General features: G+C 42.5%; 1 protein-coding gene across 17 annotated transcripts in view; it reads left to right on the forward strand.

Annotated features, from left to right (window-relative positions):
- Positions 1–19,590, forward strand: part of APBB2 (amyloid beta precursor protein binding family B member 2) — a 126,361-nt gene that overhangs the window by 11,383 nt on the left and 95,388 nt on the right. Inside the window, exon 1 of one of the 17 annotated variants that reach the window (XM_087936769.1) lies at positions 8,087–8,267. The exons of 14 other annotated variants lie outside the window; for them this stretch is intronic. The gene's annotated coding sequence lies outside the window, so the exon portion shown is untranslated. Of the gene's footprint in view, positions 1–8,086; positions 8,268–13,053; positions 13,206–19,590 lie in introns of those variants that run through there. 2 more of the 17 variants (XM_087936767.1, XM_087936765.1) reach the window with 2 other exon arrangements.

Below are 19,590 nucleotides of genomic sequence, written 5' to 3' on the forward strand. Positions count from 1 at the left end.
AAATCCCACCTAGTTGAACACAACCTCCACAGTCCAGGTAGGATGTCTAGTAACAGCACCCTACTGGAAGGGTCTCCAAAATTGGCCACTTCTGGACTTCAGCTTGAAATAGAGGCTGCCTGAGGAATTCTGGGAGCTGATGTTCACAAGGTCTCCTGCTTGAGCAGAGGGGTTGGACTAGAAGACCTTCAGGCTCCCTTCCGATTCTAGGATGTTCTACCTGTTCTGACCCAGCCTTCGCAGAATCAAGAAACACTCCCCGCGAAGGAAAACCCCTCTTTATTTACACATTGGGAATTAACTGCCTGTGCCAACAGAAAGTCCAGGCCAGAGTCCTGCAAGCAGTTAAATGAAATAATAGTCCTTATCAGCTCGTTATGATAAATGCAAAGTTGTGAGCTCCCAGCTGGGAGGCTGCAAATTAAAACAGACAAACCTCAGTTCTGGCAAGGCAGTCCTTGTCACACAAAACACACAAGGAGCAAACGTTCCAGAAATGCGAACAGTTGTGTGCGACAACCCAACCTTTCCTCCTATTTATTCCCCAGCCAGGGAGGGGCCAGTCAGCATCCATGTTTGTTTTGCTTCCCGACCTGACTCATTGTCCACCCTTGTTCACCTCTCCTATCTACTCTGTGCATACACGCATCTGGAACAGGCCCCAGCTATTCGTCCTCTTCACTCATCTCTGATTCCAAAGGCAGCTGCCTCTCCGGTGGCTGGGAAATGTTGGACAGCCTGACTCTATCTCTGTATGTTCAATGCTGAGCATCCACCAGAGCCTTCTCCAGGCTCCAGGACTGGCCCAGGTTCTTCCCCAACCTCCTCATCGTCCAAATCTGCCACCTGCTTTGTTAGCAGCTGGCAGGCCACAACACATTGCAAGGCTTAAAGTGGCAAAGTTTTGGATGTCCCTTGTTATATATGGGACACGTCCGTTGCATGAACCCAGAACGAAATTTTAGTTACGGGGTTTTCAAGCTTCAAATAATGCAAAAATTTGCTTTAAGGCTGTCTTGCTTGGTTTGGGATCAGTCTTCAGAGCCACTTGTCAAACAACAGAAGATATCCCTGCCAGAATATGCTGGATCTTGACTGGGCTTCCTTGTAGTTCGTTTGTTTCATTTGCCAAACGAGGTGTGAATCCAGCCATTATAAATCTGTCAAGATTTGGCTGTCAAATCTCAGCCCTGCATCTTTCGACAGCTTCGATTGACGGTAGACGTGGTCCTCTGTTGAAGTTTTCTGGAGGCAGCTAGACAATTTTTTTTACTGCAAACTAGAGTTGAACCCCATGAAAGAGTTGACTGCCTCTTAGGCCTGCATTGAAGTTCTACTTTCCTCCCCACGGTGCCTTAAACCTCTCATGCTAATGTTGTTACTCATCTTCCCATATAAATGCCCTGTTTTCCCCAAAATATGACCTACTAGCTTGATTTTTACATGTGAGCCCAATATAAGCTCTACCCCCCAAAATAAGCCCTAATTAAGATCCTGCCCACTTTAAAAAATAAACTAGGGTGGGGATGGAGGGTGCTGGAGTTACCTTACTACTTTGGACAGTTGTAGACAGGCCTCGCACACCCCGACACCTGCCTTGCTGGCCCATTTCTTCTGCAGCCAGCAAGGCTGGGTAGGCTTTCCTGAAGGCCTCTGGAGCAGATAACAAAGCTCCGGATCGATCCAGAGCTCTGTCATTGGTTGCAGAGGCCTTCAGGAAAGCCTTGGCTTCAATGGAAGAAGTTCCTGAAGGCCTCTGACAGCGAAAAGGAGGCCAGGGGTGACGCATGCGAGTAAGGTTAGTCAGTGGATGACGTCTCCCGAAAATAAGACCTGGTGCCTTTTTTGGTGGCAACAAAAATATAAGACAGGGTCTTATTTTGGGGAAAACATGGTAGAACGACAAGGGTTGGAGGGGGCTTTGGAAGTCTTCGAGTCTAACCCTGTTTAGCAAGAAACCTTATAATTTTTAATTTTACTTAATATAACAGGAAGCATACCTGTAAATCGATATTGTGTTATTTACTGAATATATACTTCAGTTTAATTGGTTAATTATCAATCCAGGAGACTATCAAACTAATATGCATTATTAGCTTTTCTGTTACATTTATTGCTACTATTTCAGAAATTGAAACTAAGAATACGGTTATAAATCTGGTTTAATTACGTCTTTTTTTGAAAAGTGTAGAATAATGTATCTTTGCTATCTCCCGTGCCTAAGAAATCCATAACTCCTCCTATAAGAATGATAAAGGGAATATATACACCCACAATACATACAAATCAGTATGTCCACCATGATGTCATTGTGAAAATTATGACACAAATTTCCTAATTTGTATCATTTCGGACTGCAATTGGGACCAGAATTTCCATTGACCACAGAATAAGAGGTGGGAGGGACCTCAGAGATCTTCTAGTCCAATCCCTTGCCCTATAGGGTCTCCTGCCTGAGCAGGGAGGGTTGGACTAGAAGACCTCTAAGGTACCTCCCTACTCTGTTATTTAGTTATTTCAACATGGCTGTTTGCTTTTCTCAAGGGTGAAAACCATTGTTTATATAATACACATGCAAACCCAAAACCCTCTGTTAACTAAGTGGTTTCTTATGTCATGCGTAGAGCATTTCAGAAAACTTAAGTTGGAGCCAAGTCTTTCGATTTTGCCAGTTGTCAGCACAAATTAACTTTCATGCAATTCTTAGAGGGAACTTCCCACCTTCAAAATTCAAAGAGATTGTGTTGAGAAATGTTCATTTTAAAAAAAGAAAAGGCACAAACCTTTCAGCAGAATGCTGTTCGAATTTGTAGAAGTGAAATTAAAAGCAGAAATTACTTCTAGGGGTTTTAATTGCTCCATAAGATCCTCTCCTCTATTGGAAATGCTAGTTAAAGAAAGATGGGGAAAATGTTGAACAGAGTTCTCAATCAAATCTGTAATTAGCAAAAGTAATACTTTTGGTACCCACAAAATGCCCTGGAGCTATTCAGAATTACTATTAGGAGCTTTGATTCTCTCTTAATTCTTTTTGAAAAGCATTTATTTATTTATTTTTTAATTAAGCCACCAAATCTATTCCATAGGCTGAAACATCACGAATGAATCACCTACGCAGGGCATAAAAGGTATAAAGAAAGGAGAAACCATGCTGAATACAGGTAGTCCTCAATTTATGACTACAATTAACCGGGACATTTGTTAAATGAGCTCTGTCCAATTTTACAATCTTTCTTGCCACAGTTGTTAAGTAAATCACTGCAATTGTTAAGTTAGTAATATGACTGTAAAGCGAATCCATCTTCCCTAGTGATGTTCTGACCCACCAGCATCTGGCAAGGCTGCCAGCAGAGTTGGACAGTAGTGAGGAGGTTGGGGAGGAACCTGGGTCAGTCCTGGAGGCGGAGGAAGGCTCGGATGAGGGCTCTGCGTCAGAGACAGAGATGGGGCCAGGGCAGGCTGGCAGTCATCAGCTGCCTTTGGGCTTGGACAGCAGTGAGGCAGGGGAGCTTCTGGACCCGGTTCCCAGCATGCACATGTGCAGAGCTGCCAGAAAGGAAGGCACAATTAAGAACTCAGGGTCGACATGGGAGTAAGGCCACGGGTGGACAGTGAATGGCCCCTCCCATCAGGATTAAAAGAGAAGCAAAAGGAGAAAAGGCTTTTGCAAGAAACAACTCACTCATTCGGTCGTCTCTTTGTGGAGATTTGTCTATATAACCCAGCCCTTCCCTGTCAGCATTGAGTGTGGAACTATTTACCAGGCAGCATTCCAGGATTGATAAAGGTCTGAGTTCATTAGTATACCTTTGCAAGACTGTTTGCCAAGCCGTTGGCTGACTGTGAAGGAAATAAATTCACATTAATGTAATAAAAGAGGTTTTCGCTGGGACTCAGAATTGACTTAGTGCTTTTTGGGGAGGGCTGGGACAGAACAGTTGACTTTGCTTGTCAGAAGGTCACAAAAGCGGATCACATGATCCCTTGCAATTGTCATAAATGTGAGTCAGTAGCCAAGCGTCTGAAGTTGAATCATGCGGCCATGATTATTGATGCTACAATGGTTGTAAGCGCAAAAAGCAAGTTGCAAGTCCCTTTTTTTTCAGGGCTGTTTTCTAACTTTTTAACAGCTACTAAATGAACTGTTGTGAGTCAAGGACTAAATGTATAAACGAGGCAAGTAATCTTGCGAGCATGACAGATCAACGCTGAGTGGCAAGTATCAGAAACACACTCGATGTCACAAGCTGGATGCAGGCGTCATGCAACTATAAATAATAGAAAGATAAACCAAACGTCAGGATATCCGAGGACAGAAATGTCAATGCGGTAAAATTGTTCAGTTCCCAGACTGTGAAACAGAGGTGGGGGGGGGGGGCAAGATTGCCTCTGGAAGATGCCTCCATCAATGGGAGATTTTAAGAAAAGATAGGACAACCGTGTTTCTTAAATAGCATAGCATTTCCCGCTTGGACTAGGTCCCTTAACAAATCTGTTATTCTGTCACTCCGTTAATCAGTGGAATGGTTTTTAGAAGTTGGTGTGCTTCATCACTGGAGGAGTTTAAGGAGAGACTGGAAAAACCATTTATCTGAAGTGGTATACCATTTCAAATGAATGGTTGTCCTATCTCTTCTTCAAAACCTACAGTGTTGGAGCACCCATAACTTTCGAAGGCAAGTTGTTCCTCTGGTTAATTGTCCTCACTTTTAAAAGTTTCTCCTTATTTCCAGGTTGCTTCTCTCCTTGATTAGTTTCCATCCATTGTTCCTTCTCATATGCCTTCTGGTGCTTTGGAGAATAGCTTGACCCCTTCTTCTTTGGGGCAGCCTCTCAAATCTCAATATATAAAAGCGAAAGACCACTCATGCATCATCACAAAATCTCCAGAACCGTAAAGCCTTCAAACTTGAAATTTGGCACCTATGTTCCTCTTGGCTTCTAGGTGCTCGCTAAGAAAGGATTTTTTGAAATGACCACCAGAGCCATTAGTATTTCCTATATTATTATTGTTATTATTAACATGCTCTGATGCTAAAGAGTTCTACTCCCCCTCCCCACCTGAAAACGAATCTGTTCCAAACGCAAAACACAAGCAGAGGAGAGGAGTTTCAGTTTCACAGCACCAAGCAGCTTTAATACAGAACAATTGAGCTAAGCCACTCCCAGGCTCCTTGCTGTCTCCTTCTTGCTCACACAACAAATAGTCTTTCACTTTCCACACAGCCCTCAACTCTCTCACACACTGACAGGACGCTAGCCAGATGAATACCGATGGATACTGATAGGCAGAGGCCGAATTCCTCCCCCCTTATTTTCCTCCCCCAAAATTAAGCCTGACCACATAGTTTCGTAACAAAGCACGAGTATCGAGCTAGTACTGGAATACTTCTATCATGTTCCCACGAGGCCTTCTTTTCTCTAGACTGGCCAAACCCAAATCCTGTAACTGTTCTTCATATGCCTTAGTCTCCAGACTAATCCTATGTAAGTCTTAGCATAAGAGAACTGTTGGGTTTTTTTGTTTTTTGTTTGAAAAACAATGCTGTGGATGCAAATTTTTGCTGGGTGCTGTTTGTCTCACATGCATTCAGTGAGCTAATACACAACCAGTTTATTTGCAAAGCAGGGAGGTTAACTTCTATAACGTCCGATGAAATCCTTGAAATTAAATGCCCCGGGGATAGAAATTTTCATTTTCTGTGTGATGAGTTGGCTTGGCCGATGTTGTTTCTGGTGCTAGTTTTAATGGTACTGTAAGATCTCTGAATCCGCCCACACGCGCTCCTTAAATTGGCAATGACAAAAATATGGCCCAGAGCACATTAGACTATCAGAGGAAAAGGAAGCAATTTCAAACTTTTTTTTTTTAATGAGCTGAGAATGAAGGTGATTTTTTTTTTCTGATGATCCCATTTCCATTAACAATTGGATTACTATTAAATGCATAGCATAGATTTTTTTAAATTTTACTTAATGTAACAGGAAGAATACCTGCAAAAAGACAGTGTGTTATTTACTGAAGATATCCTTCAGTCAAACTGATAAATTATCAATCTTTGAGGGTATCAAATTAAAATGCATTAGCTTTTCCATTACATTGATTGCTATGGTTTCCGAAATTGAAAGTAAGAGCATGCCTATAAATCTGATTTAATTCTTTCTTTTTTATCTTATCTCCCATGCGTAAGAAATCCACAACTCCTCCAATGAGAATGGTAAACAGAATATAAACATCTACAATATATAAAAATCTGTTATGTACATCATGATGTCATTGTGAAAACCATGACACACATTTCCTAATTTGTATCATCTGGGACTGCAATTGGGACCAGAATTTCCATTGAATATAGCCGTGATGGTGAAAGTATGACACGCGTGCCACAGGTGGCATGTGGAACCATTTGTGTGGGCACGCGAACCCCGGCCAAACCTACCTGCACTGCGTATGCGCACGCCTTCCAGCTGATTTTCAGCCCATTTGAGGCCGCCCAGAGGCTTGAGGGAAGCCTTTGAAGCCTCGGGAGGCCGAAAAATGGGCCTTCTGGAAATTCCGGAAATACCGGAAGTGACGAAATGGGTCTGTTTTTTGGCCTCCAAAGGCTGCAGAGGCTTCCCTCAAGCCCCTGGGAGGACGAAAATGGCCTCAAACGGGCCGAAAATCAGCTGGGAGGCACGCGCATGTGCAGTGCAGGTGAGGGGGGTGTTGCACGCACATGCGTAGTGGGGGCGGGGCGCATTGCATTATGGCTGCTGGCACACGTGTGCTTTAAGCACACCATAATAAAAAAGGTTTGCCACCACTGGAATATAGAATAAGGATTGGAAGGGATCTCGGGGGTCTTCTAGTCTAACCTCTGCTCAAGAAGGAGACCCTATATTATTTCAGACAAATGGTTGTCCAGTCTCTTTTTGAAAGTCTCCAGTGATGAAGCACCCACAACTTCGGAAGGCAAGCTATTCCATTGATTGATTGCTCTCACCGTTAGGAAATTTCTTCTTAGTTCTGGGTTGCTTTTCTCCTTGGTTGGTTTCCATCCATTGTTCCTTGTCTTGCCTTTTGGTGCTTTGGAAAATAGTTTGACCCCCCTCGTCTTTGTAGGAGCCCCTCAAATATTGGACCACTGTTTTCATGATTCCCCTAGTTCTTCTTTTCACTAGACTAGACATAACCCAATTCCTGCAATCATTCTTTATAAGTTTTATCCTCCAGTCCCCTAATCATCTTGGTTTCTAGAGTCTCAACATCTTTTTTATATTGTGGTGACCAGAACTGGATGCAGTATTCCAAGAGTGGTCTTACTAAGGCTTTTCAAAGCAGTAGTAGATTTTTTTTTTTGAGCGATAATCCTAAAAACCTTTGGTTTCAATTAGAGATGCCCTTTTGTGCAAATGTTACTGTGTTTCCCCGAAAATAAGACTGGGCTCCAAAGACATATTTTCTGGTTAGGTCTTATTTTTGGGAAAATACACGTCCACCTGGCTGACGATCTTAACTGGAGCTTATTTTTGGGATAGGACTTTTATTTATTACGAGCAACCTGAACAGTCATGCTAGATCTTATTTTCCAGGTGGGTCTTATTTTCAGGGAAACAGTGTAGTAGAGGCTTACGTAGAGATGCACTGAATACTAGTTACACAATCCTAAATTGATCAACAATCAACATGATCCCAAATTGATCAACTGTTCAACATTTTGTTGGCTTTGGTTCTCCCATCTTCTGGTGTTTCATCCCTTCCTAACCTTGGTTCTTTGCCCTGATTTTTGAACACACTTTTTGAGTGCAATAGTCCAAAAACTGCAGTTAACTTATACAATCACAACTTATACCATCACGGCTGCAGCCACGTCCTCCTCTTCCTTTTCTTCTGCAAATCTTCACCTCCCTTCTGCTCTCTGGTCTTCAGAAATATGCTGGCTCGGGTAAAACTGGGGCAAGTTGCCCATCGGATCTGCTTCTCCCGCTCTGCCAGCGCCAAGGAGTGGAGCTGTGAAGGTTTGCTGAGCTGCATCTATTTTGGGTTTCAGAAATTCCAGCATTTGGCTGGCTGCTTGTTTTGGCATCCGCCGCTCTGCACACTTCCTCTCTTGCTGGCTTCGGGTAGGGATACGCGGCTGAATGTGCGCGGACAGTCTGTGCTGGGTTTGCTGGAGGAGAAACGTAGAAAGGGATTTTGATGGGAGCCTGCATCTTCAGGAATCTTTGGAGACCGGAAGTCAAGCTGTGAGTTAGCTGTTCTTTGACACACGTACAAGATTGGGGTAAGCTGAAAAATGAACAATACCCCAAACCGAAGGCTATTTTCAACAGAAGCTGGAAGGCATCTGCCTTCTTCTGCATGCAGGGGAGATCTTGTTGTTCAATTATTTATATCTATATATGATATCAATATCTGTATCTAATCTCTATAGCTCTAGCTCTCTCTCCCTCCCCCTTCTGTCTCTCTCTCTATATATATATAAAATCTGTCACCTCTTACTCTCTATCATTATCTATCTTTCATCACTATATCTATCTATCATCTCTATCTTTCATCACTATCTCCTCTATCTATCTGTCATCTCCATCTATCTTTCTATCGGTCATCTACTGTATCTATATCTATCTCTCTATCATCTCCATATCTATTTTCTATCTATCCATCTACATCCATCCCTCTGTCTGTCTGCCTATCTGTCTATCATCTCTTTATACCTTCTATCTATCCATCTACATCCTTTGTCTGTCTGTCTATATATATCCATCCACATGTATGTATGTATGTATGTATGTATGGTATTCAGCTTTGTTCGGGTATTTTCCCACGTCATTATACCTGAACAAAGCCGAATACCATACATATAAATACCCGCGAAAACTTAAGAAAACATATATGTGTATGTGTGTGTGTGTATGTATGTATGTATATATATATATATATGTATGTATATATACATACACATATACATACATACATACACACGCATTATATTAAAAAAACAGAAATAAAGGCAGCATCTAATATTTTTTTACAGACAAGGAATTTTTTTAAAATGCTCAGTTTTATACATATATTTGATTGAGATTGTCGGAATCCTAAATCCTAGAAAATAGAAGTGAAAACAACGATGGCATTTTCTTCTCCATGCAGGGAAATTCTCATTGCTCATTTTTAGGTTTGAGTATGTTTTCATTTAAATGGAGATGATCAAAATACAAAATTAAAAGCAAAAATAAAGACGGTTGGAACGGAAAAAATGGAAAAAGAAAGATAGTGGGGAATGGAAAAATGGGAAGAGATAAGTGTAAAAGGGAAAAGGGGAAAAAAGAGGAAAAAGAAAACTTCCAAACCTTTTCGGTACTGTGGGGGAAAAAACTAATGAAATTACAGCCTTAAGTTTTTATTTTTGCATACTTAATATATACTAGCTGTATCTATAGTATAAACCCTAAATCTGCAAATCCCAAAGTCAAAATTCCTTTTTTTTTTCTTGTCTTGATCCCAAAATCTATATGTGTTTCCACGTAAAAATCAAAATTGGATGGATTCTTTTCTTGGATTAAAACAATTAGATTGGCGATCTCTGCTAGCTCCTGTCGGGTTTTTTTCCAGCTATTCTTCCATCGTGGGAATTACTTTGTTTTTCCATTGTTGCATATATATATATAGTTCTTGCTGTCTTAATATTTGTTTAATTAACTTCCTATTTGTTCTATAATGTGCAAGCCACCAAGAGTCATATTATAGTCACGTAATGTTTAAAATAAATAAACAAAATGAATACCCCCAATGGTGCTTTTTTTTTCAAGAGGCAACTGGACTTTCTGGTTTTTCTTTTGAAGACGTTCCGCTTCTCATCCTAGGAGCTTCCTCAGGTCTGAACTGATGGTGGAGAATGGAAGGATTTATACTCCTTGCAGACAGCTAGTCATTTGCATCCTTTTTAGAGAGTCGTTGAGGCTGCTTGGAGGTTTATCCAGGCTTCAGTGATTCTCTAAAAAGGATGCAAATGACCAGCTGTCTGCAAGGAGTATAAATCCTTCCATTCACCACCATCAGTTCAGAGCTGAGGAAGCTTCTTGGAGGAGGAGCGAAACGTCTTTAAAGAAAAACCAAGAAAGTCCAGCTGCCTCCTGAAAAAAAAAAAAAAAAAAGCACCTTTGGGGACCTGGATGATTTGAGAATCCCCACAGACAAAACAAAATGAATGCCTTTCAGTGGAATGTAATTTTAATTAAAAGAAGGGAATTAACCGCTACAGACTACAAGATAAATTGTAGCCCCAGGAGAAGTTTTAAAAAAAGGCACCTTTGAAGAAAAGCAAATGAAAGGTTATGTATTTTTATAGGAGTGCATTTTTAAAAGCACTGTCACTCCAGATTTAGGGATGGTTCGTTCTGCAACATTTCTGGCTGCAGTTGTAATAGGAGCCCGAATCCTTATTAAATGATAAGCATCTGGGTGATGAAAGCACCTTTAATATCTGTATCTATATATATAAAAGCAAAATACCCCTCACGCATCATCACAAAATCTCCAGAACCATAAAGCTTACAAACTTGAAATTTGGCCCGTATGTTCCTCTTGGTTGCTAGGGGCTCACTAAGAAAGGAATTTCGAAATGACCATCAGAGCATTTCGAGTATTTCCTATATTATTATTATTAACACGCTCTGATGCTAAGGAGTTCTACTCCCCCTCCCCACCTGAATTTGTTCCAAAGGCAAAACACAAGCAGAGGAGTTTCAGTTTCAGTTTCAGAGCACCAAGCAGTTTTAATACAGAACAGTTGAGCTAAGCCACGCCCAGGCTCCTTGCTGTCTCCTTGCTCACACAGCAAATACTCTTTCATTTTCCAAGCAGCCCTCAACTCTCTCACACACTGACAGGACACTAGCCAGATAAATACTGACGGATGTTGGTAGGCAGAACCAGAATTTTTTTTCCTTATTTTCCTCCTCCAAAACTAAGCCCGATCACATAGTTTCATAGCGAAGCACAGGTATCCAGCTAGTGTGTGTGTGTGTGTGTGTGTGTGTATGTGTGTGTGTGTATAGATGCCAACAGAAAAAAAATGAGTCCCGTGTTTTTAATCAGACTTTTTTAAAAAAACAAAGTGATCCAGGTAATCTTTAGCTTATAATAGTTCATTTATGAACATTCAAAATTACAACATCGCTGTAAAAAAGGGACTTATGACTGTTTTTATCACTTAATGACTGTTGCAGCATCCCCCATGGTCACATGGTCAAAATTGAGACGCTTGGCAACTGACTCGTCTTTATGACAGTTGCACCATCTCATATCAAGTGATTCCCCCTTTTGTGACCTGACTAAGTCAATGAGGAAACTGGATTCCACTTAACAACCGTCTTACTAATTTAACAGCTGCAATGCTTCAACGGTGGCAAGAACAGTTGTAAAATGGTCACAAAACCCACTTCTTGCTTACCAACATAAATTTTGGGCTCAGTTGTGGTTGCAAGTCGAGGACTGCCTGAATTACAGTACTTAATACAGTACTTAATACCCCCAATTTTCTTTCTTTCTTTCTTTTTTTCTTTCTTTCTTTCTTTCTTTCTTTCTTTCTTTCTTTCTTTCTTTCTTTCTTCCTTCCTTCCTTCCTTCCTTCCTTCCTTCCTTCCTTCCTTCCTTCCTTCCTTTCTCTTTCTCTTTCTCTTTCTCTCTCTCTCTCTCTCTCTCCCCCTCCCTCCCTTCCTTCCTTCCTTCCTTTCTCTTTCTTTTCTTTCTCTTTTTCCTTTTTTCTTCTTTCTTTTTCTTCCTTTCTCTTTCCTTTATCTCTTTCCTTCTTTCTTTCTCCTTCCCTCCCTCCTTTTCTTTTTCCTTTCTTTTTTCTTTTGTTCTTCCTTCCTTCCTTCCTTCCTTCCTTCCTTCCTTCCTTCCTTCCTTCCTTTGTCTTTCCTTCCTTCCTCTCTCCTTTCTTTCTCTTTTGTTTTTTTTCTTCTTTCTTTCTTTCTTTTGGCTACGAGCTTTGTAATTTAAAATTCATTTGGCTAATTAAAAATGTATTATTCTTAAGCAAGCCCAATGCATTTTGGCAAGACTTGAAGCAGAATTGACTTCCAGGTTATTTTACTTAGGAGCCCCAAGGACATGTTTTCAAATCCAATCCCTGATGAATTGCACTTAAGGGAATTGTAACAGGTGAAGAAGCATTGTGGACAGGTGAACCCAGTGGCACTGCCTGTCTTTAGGACAAAAATATATGTAAAACTTTAGGAAAGATAGATATTCGCCTGTTAGCATCATCGGATAAAGTGATGCATTGGCTTAGCAGCTAAGGCGCTGAACTTGTCGATCAGTAAGGTCGGCAGTTTGGTGGTTCGAATCCCTAGCACCGCATCACAGAGTGAGTTCCTGTTACTTGTCCCAGCTTCTTCCAACCTAGCAGTTCTCGAAAGCATGTAAAAATGCAAGTGGAAAAATGGGGACCACTTTGGTGGGAAGGTAACCGCGTTCCGTGCGCTTTCGGCGTTTAGTTATGCCTGTTGTGGTTCGCCGGCAGCAGTTGCAGATGGCTGAGATCTTGGAGAGCGAGGACTCGGATGAGGGTCCAGCGGGTGATGCAGGGATGGGGCCAGGACCATCAGGGGGTGGAATGCTGCCTTTGGAGATTGTGGAGGCTGGCAGCAGCAATGAAGAGGCCCCCGAGGAGCCTGTGCCCAGTGAGCGTGTGCGCAGGGCTGCTCGAAGGAAAGAGCAGCTGCAGCAGCACGGGTGACTCGGGAATAAGGCTGCAAAGTAATGACTCCTCCCTGAGGAGATAAAAGCCGGTTGAGAAACCGCAGCTCTTTGAAAAAAACAAAGAAGTTTTACACTCGAGCCTGGTGAATGTTAGGAGTATCAGCGTTGGTGTTTAGAGACTCTTTGTGTTTGAATTATTACTTAGCAACTTTATCTGGTGTTCTTGGCAGCCTTGCAAAACCTTGGCAAGGCTCTTTCTTATCAGAGCTAATTGGTTTGAAGCAGCTTTTAACGGGATTCATAAAGAAACATTAAAAGGTTGTGCTGTTACCTTTGTCTCGTGTTTGCTTCCTTGGAACCAGGTTTGGGTCAGAACAATGCCGGCCACATGACCACAGAGATGTCTTCGGACAGCGCTGGCTCTTCGGCTTGTAACGGAGATGAGCAGAGCCAGAAAACGACTACCTTATCTTCAGATTATCAGGAATCCATGCAGTTTGAAAGGACAATTCAGGTAGTCCTCTAATTATGGCTCCAATTGAACCCCCAAATTTCCATCGCTAAGCGAAATGCTCGTTAAGGGAGTCCTGCCCCGTTTTTTTGCCTCCCTTGTGAAATGCACACTGCAGTTGTTAAGTCGGTTGTTAAGGGAATCTGGCCTCCCCATTTCACTTCGCTTGTCAGAAGGTCACAAATGGGGAATCAAGTGAGCCCAGGACACTGCAACTGTCATAAATACAAACCAGTTTCCAAGAGCCTGAATTTTAACCACGTGAGCGCAGGGATGCTGCAGCGGTTGTAAATGCGAATAACGGTCATAAGTCACTTTTTTCAGTGCAGTTCTAACTCTTAAGTCGCTACGTGAATGGTTCTAAATCAAGGACTACCTGCAATACATAGTTGCTTCAGAAGATGAAGACCTAGAGGTGGCAAGATTACACGCCCTCAGCAACTGGTATTAAAATAGATCCCCTCAAGCAATCTCCAGAGGGCGTGTTCAAGCAGAAACTGTCCATTCCATAAAATGAGGGCAAACTGTTTTGAAAGATTCCTGCTATTATTAGTGTGCTTCAGCGAAAACAAGCGGAAGAAGGGATTAGTGTCTTCACAGCAAGTCAAACGAAAAGTGATTTTGGTGAGTGGCAGCCGTGTCCTCTTGAGTGACGTTTCATTACTCCGGGAGCTGCAAAATGATCAGTATGTTAAAGATGGTAAAATGCATCCTGTCAGGTTCCATCTTGGACTTAGCAGGCAGTGTAACAACCGGTTCGGTGAGTGCGTAACTGGGCCTACTAACTCCTGGGAGTTAAAGTCCACAAGTCTTAAAGTTGCCAAGTTTGGAGACCTCTGTACTGTACTAATGCTATATATATTATCTACTATACTAATCCCAATACTATACCATATACTATACTAATACTATGCCATATACTATACTTATTATATAGTATACTATATACTATACTTATGCTATATTAATACTATACTACATACCTGTGACGATGAACCTATGGCACACATACCACAGACAGTACACAAAGGCATTTGTGCCGGCACGCATGCCACAGGCAAACTTACCCCACTACGCATGCACGTGCCTCCAAGCTGATTTTTGGCCTGTTTGAGGCCTTTTTCAGCCTCTCGGAGGCTTGAGGACAGCTTCTGCAGCCTTTGCGGGCCGAAAAATAGGCCCGTTTTGTCACTTCCAAAATGAGACTATTTTTCGGTCTGCGAAGGCTGCAGAAGTTATGCTCAAGCCTCTGGGAGGCCGAAAAAGGCCTCAAAGTGGGCTGAAAATCAGCTAAGAGGTGCAGTACAGGTAACTGGGTGATGGGGGGGGGCGTGTACATTGCTTTCTGGGTGCTGGCATGTGAGACCACGTGCATGAGCGCGCACAAAATTTTTGGCACAGGAGCCCACAATATTTTTGGCACAGTTAGCCACCACTACTATATACTATACTAATGCTACACTGTATACTATACTCATGCTATACTGTATTTCCCCATGTATAAGCCACCCCTTTTTTCCAAAATTTTCAAGCCCAAAAAGTAGGGGGGTGGCATATACAAAGCAGGTACACTTTTTATACGTGAAAAATGCATAAAATAATAAAGTAGGAATAAACTGGTTTTCCAGCAGTATGCTATACTTTTTTGTAAAAATTGTACGTGATGATACGATTACGAGTGCGAGTACGCGATAGAAATGCATACGCTAGGCATCGGCCTGAATGCTTCGTTCCTACTCTCGTTCTGATGCGTAGATTGCTAGCGTTGCCCACACCGCTTTCGGCGTCATGACCAAAGTTGTAGATCTAGACGTCGAATTTTGTTTCTTTGTAAATTTTCTTTCTTCATAACTTGTTTCTCTAATAAAATATTTTTTTCAAAACTTCACAGTCCAAAAATTGGGGGGGTGGCTTATACAAAGGGGGTGCTTATACATGGGGAAATACGGTACTAATACTATATGCTATATTATATACCATACACTATATTTATGCTATACTAATACTGTACTATACTACTATGCTATATATTATAATGTACTAATGCTATACTTATACTATACTAATATTATAGTATGTACTATATACTGATACTATAATATACTAGACCTATACTATTCCCGACAAATTATGTGTCCTGCTTTTCCCTCCTTTTTTGCACGGGTCCCTTTGGTCCTTCCATTTAGCAGAGAGATCTTCGATTGATCGAATTGGATGGTTGATTGATTCAACACACACACACACACACACACACACACACACACACACACACACCCTGTCAGCAAGGCCTCCCCTTGACAAAATGCATGTGTGTGATGCTGCGATTTGTGTCGGTGCGGCTGGCTTGTGAGCATGGTGTGGGGAGCCTCCAAGGCCATTTGTCCTTATTTGTTTCCTTGTCTTGGTTTCCAGAGATGACCGACTGGCCCCTTGGGCTCTGACACCCATCGTGCTTTCCATGAGCCATTGTTGGAACAATATGGCACTGAGTCACACAAAGGAAAGAGACAGTAGGAGGAACAACGGGGCCTATTGATCACAGTGAATTGTTCAAGCAGTGCGGTTTTTTCCTTGTCTGGCAGGCATTGAAATCCAAATTCTCTTAACTTTGCTTTGAACTCAGAAGCCAAGATTGTGGGACTGGTTCAGGCGGGTTGGGAAGGGAAAAAAAAGGTACTTGCTATATAAATAGTACCATGTTTTCCTGAAAATAAGACCCTGTCTTATATTTTTTTGGCCACCAAAAAAGACACCAGGTCTTATTTTGGGGGGATGTCATTCACTGACTAACCTCACTTTCGTGCATCGCCCCCAGCCCCTTTTTCGTTATCAGAGACCTTCAGGAACTTCTTCTGTAACTGGCAAGGCTTCCCTGAAGATCTCTGCAGCCGATAACAGAGCTCTGGATCGATCCTGAGCTTTGTTATCAGCTCCCGAGGCCTTCAGGAAGGCCTTGCCAGCCTTGCTGGCTGCAAAAGAAATGGGCCGGCAAGGCAGGTGTTGGGGTGTGCAAAGCCTGGCTACAACTGTCCAAAGGTAAGCGGTAGGACAGCTCCACCCCCCATCTCCACCCCAGCTTAATTTTTACCCATCTACTCTGGAGTAGGTGGGATCTTAGTGCTTATTTTGGGGTTAGGGCTTATATTGGGCTCGTGTAAAAAAAAATCAAGCTAGGACTTACTCTCAGGGTAGGTCATATTTTCAGGGAAACAGGGTAATTTTGCTCTATAAATACTAAGTTAGTAGCACAGTTGTAAGGGGAATCTGCTTCCCCGTTGACAATCCTAACCCAATCCAACCTACGCACTTAATTGAGCCCCAAATTTATGTTGCTATGGGAGATATTTGCTAAGTGAGTTTTGCTCCATTTTACGACCATTCTTGGCACAGTTGGTGAATCTCTGCAGTTGTTCAGTTAATGACGAGGTTAAGTGAATCTGGCTCTCCCATTGACTGGGCAGGACACTGCAACCATCATAAATATGAGTCAGTTGCCAAGCCTCCAACTTTTGATAACATGACCATGGGGATGCTGCCACAGTGTGAAACAGGGTTGTAATCACTTTCTTCTATGCCCTTGAATGGTCATTAAGAGAACTATTGTACATCAAGGGATATCTGTATTGTGTTTTAAATTCCATATGGGACCAGGAATAGACATTTCTTAATTACATATATTTTAAAATGTACATTACAGCAGGAATTCTGTTCAGGTTCTATTGGGGTGTATAAACAGCAAATCTACCCAGAAGAATATCCAGGGAACGTCTTTCAGTGCAGCTCATTTAGTAAAGATCCTAAGATAAAAGTACTTTTGTATCGCAGTGGTTTCAAATGTTGACAATTTGGGTGGTTCTCTTGTGGGAGAAGCAAGGTTGGCTCTATTCTTTTCTGAAAACAATCAAATCCTCTGTTTGATGCTAGTACAGTCTCTATTATACCATATTGGAAAATGTTCTTTTTCTTGTTTGAAGTCCTACCAGCTATAGATGGAGCAACTGTCATCTTCTATGGGATGAGAGACATTGAAAATTCCATTGTTTCCAACAAACTTAGAAATAACAGTGAGGACAATTGCTATTTTTTTCTTCTACTTTCGTCATCTTATTCTGGTTTTCATCATCTTATTGCATCCTAACTTAGTGTCTCAAAGTCCAGTAGCCTAGTCCAGTAGTGGCTAACCTTTTTGGGCTTCTGTGCCAAAAATTGTGTGCACGCTTGCACGCTCGTACTATATGATATTTTCGGAAAAACAGGAAGTGACAAAATGGGGCTAGTTTTCGGCCTGCAGAAAAAGCCTTCCTCAAGCCTCTGGGAGGCCCAAAAAGTCCTCAAACCACCCGAAAATCAGCTGTGAGGCGCACACATGCCCAGTGAGCTCACTTGCCAGCACGTATGGCTCTGCGTGCCATAGGTTCGCCATCATGGGCCAAGTCTTTCAAAATGTTGAAAATAAAGTAAGAATAAACCCAGAATTCATTGGAGTCAGATTTGTCCTGAGTATTTCACACATATTTCTGTCTCTCTGTATGTCACTCTCCATATCTATATATTGATCTCTCTCTCTCTCACTATCTTTCTCTCTATCTATTGCTATCTATCTTACTATATTTATCTCTGTCTTTTGCTATCTGTCTGTCTGTCTGTCTGTCTGTCTATATTAATCTATATCTCCCACTTTCTCTCTGTCTCTCCCTCCCTCCCTCCCCCCCCTCTATATTGATCTATATCTATATATCTGTGTGTGTGTGTGTGTGTGTGTGTGTGTGTGTGAAGTCCTCGCATTACGACCTAAGTGAGAAATTTGTGAAGTGAGTTTTGCTCCATTCTACAACTTATCTTGCCACGTTTGTTAAGGGAATCCCTGCAGTTGTTGAAATAGTAACACTTTTTTTAAGTGAATCTGGTTTCCCCATTGACTTTGCTTGTCAGACAGTCACAAAACGGGATCATGTGATTCTCAAGGGGTAGCTGCAGACGTCTTAAATGTGAATTGGGCGTCAAGCATCCAAATGTAAATCACGTGACCACAGAGAATGGGGCAACAGTCATTAAGTGTGAAAAATGTGGGTGGGGCCAGCCAGGGCTGGGAATTGCTGGTTTGCAGAACTGGCTATAAAATTAACAATCAGTTCTCCTGAACCAGTGCGAACCGGTAGCAGACTACCCTTGTATCTAATCAGAATAACAAGAGTTGGAAGGGACCTTGGAGGTCTTCTAGTCCAACCTCCCCTGCTTAAAGCAGGAAGCCCTATACCAGTTCAAACCAATTGATTGTCCAATCTTTTCTTACAAATTTCCAGTGTTGGAGCATTTACAACTTCTGGAGGCAAGTTGTTTTACTGGTTAAATTCTTTTATCAAGAAATTCCTCCCGAATTCCAGGTTGCTTCTCTCCTTGGTGAGTTTCCATCCTTGGCTTCTTGTCCTGCCTTCAGGTGCTTTGGAGCAGTGATCTAACTGGAGGGCCGCAGCCCACTGGTGGTCCATGGGAAAATTTTGGTGGGCCGCAGCGCACCCATGTCTGCAACAGGGGTGATACCGGGAGCGGATGGGCTGGTGCGTGCGGGGTGGGAGGGTAGCTCACGGGAGATTGTAGCATCGGAGCCCTTCCCGGGTATTCCCTGGCCTGCGAAAGGGATGCCGCGATTTCCCATGTTTATCAGTCCATCCGCCGCCGGTATCACCCCTGTTGCCCCACCTCCCTGCCAGCCATCTGGTCTTCAGCGCATGGCTTGTCAGCCTCCAGTCATCAGATTCTCACCACCCAGCACCAATTCAAAGGTTCCTTTTCCCCCATCCCCACCCCTGGGGACAGTGAGTAGGGGCGGGAGAGAGAGAAAGAGGGAGAAAGGGAGAAAGAGAGAGAGGGAGTGAGGGAAAGAGAGAGAAAGAGGGAGAAAAAGAGAAAGAGAGAGGAAGGGGGGAAAGAAGGAGAAAAGGGAGGAGAGAGAGAAAGGGAGAAAGAGAGGGAAAGAAAGAGGAAGAAATGGAGAAAAAGAAAGAGGAAGAAATGGAGAAAGAGAAAGAGGGAGAAAGAGGGAGGGAGGGAAAGAGAGAAAGAGAAAGAAATGAAAAAAGAGAAAGAGGGAGGGAGGGAAAGAGAAAGAAGAAGAAATGTAGAAAGAAAGAGAAAGAGGGAGAAAGGGAGGGAGGGAAAGAGAGAAAGAGGGAGAAAGGGAGAAAGAGAAAGAGGGGGGAGGAAAAAAAAAGAGAGAGAGATGAGAGATCTTGGTGTTTTGTTTTCTGTGGGAAACGGGTCCAAATGACTCGAGTATTTAAGGTTGCAGAAATAGGCAGCCAAGCTAAGTGCCTGAAGGACCCCATCCCGTCAGTGGGAGTCCAGGCGCTTCAGCGAGCAGCATGCTGGATTCATATTAGTGCTCTGC

The sequence above is a fragment of the Pseudonaja textilis genome, chromosome 6, assembly GCF_049901715.1.
Source record: "Pseudonaja textilis isolate UNSWEBS1 chromosome 6, rPseTex1.2, whole genome shotgun sequence".
Lineage (NCBI taxonomy): Eukaryota > Metazoa > Chordata > Lepidosauria > Squamata > Elapidae > Pseudonaja > Pseudonaja textilis.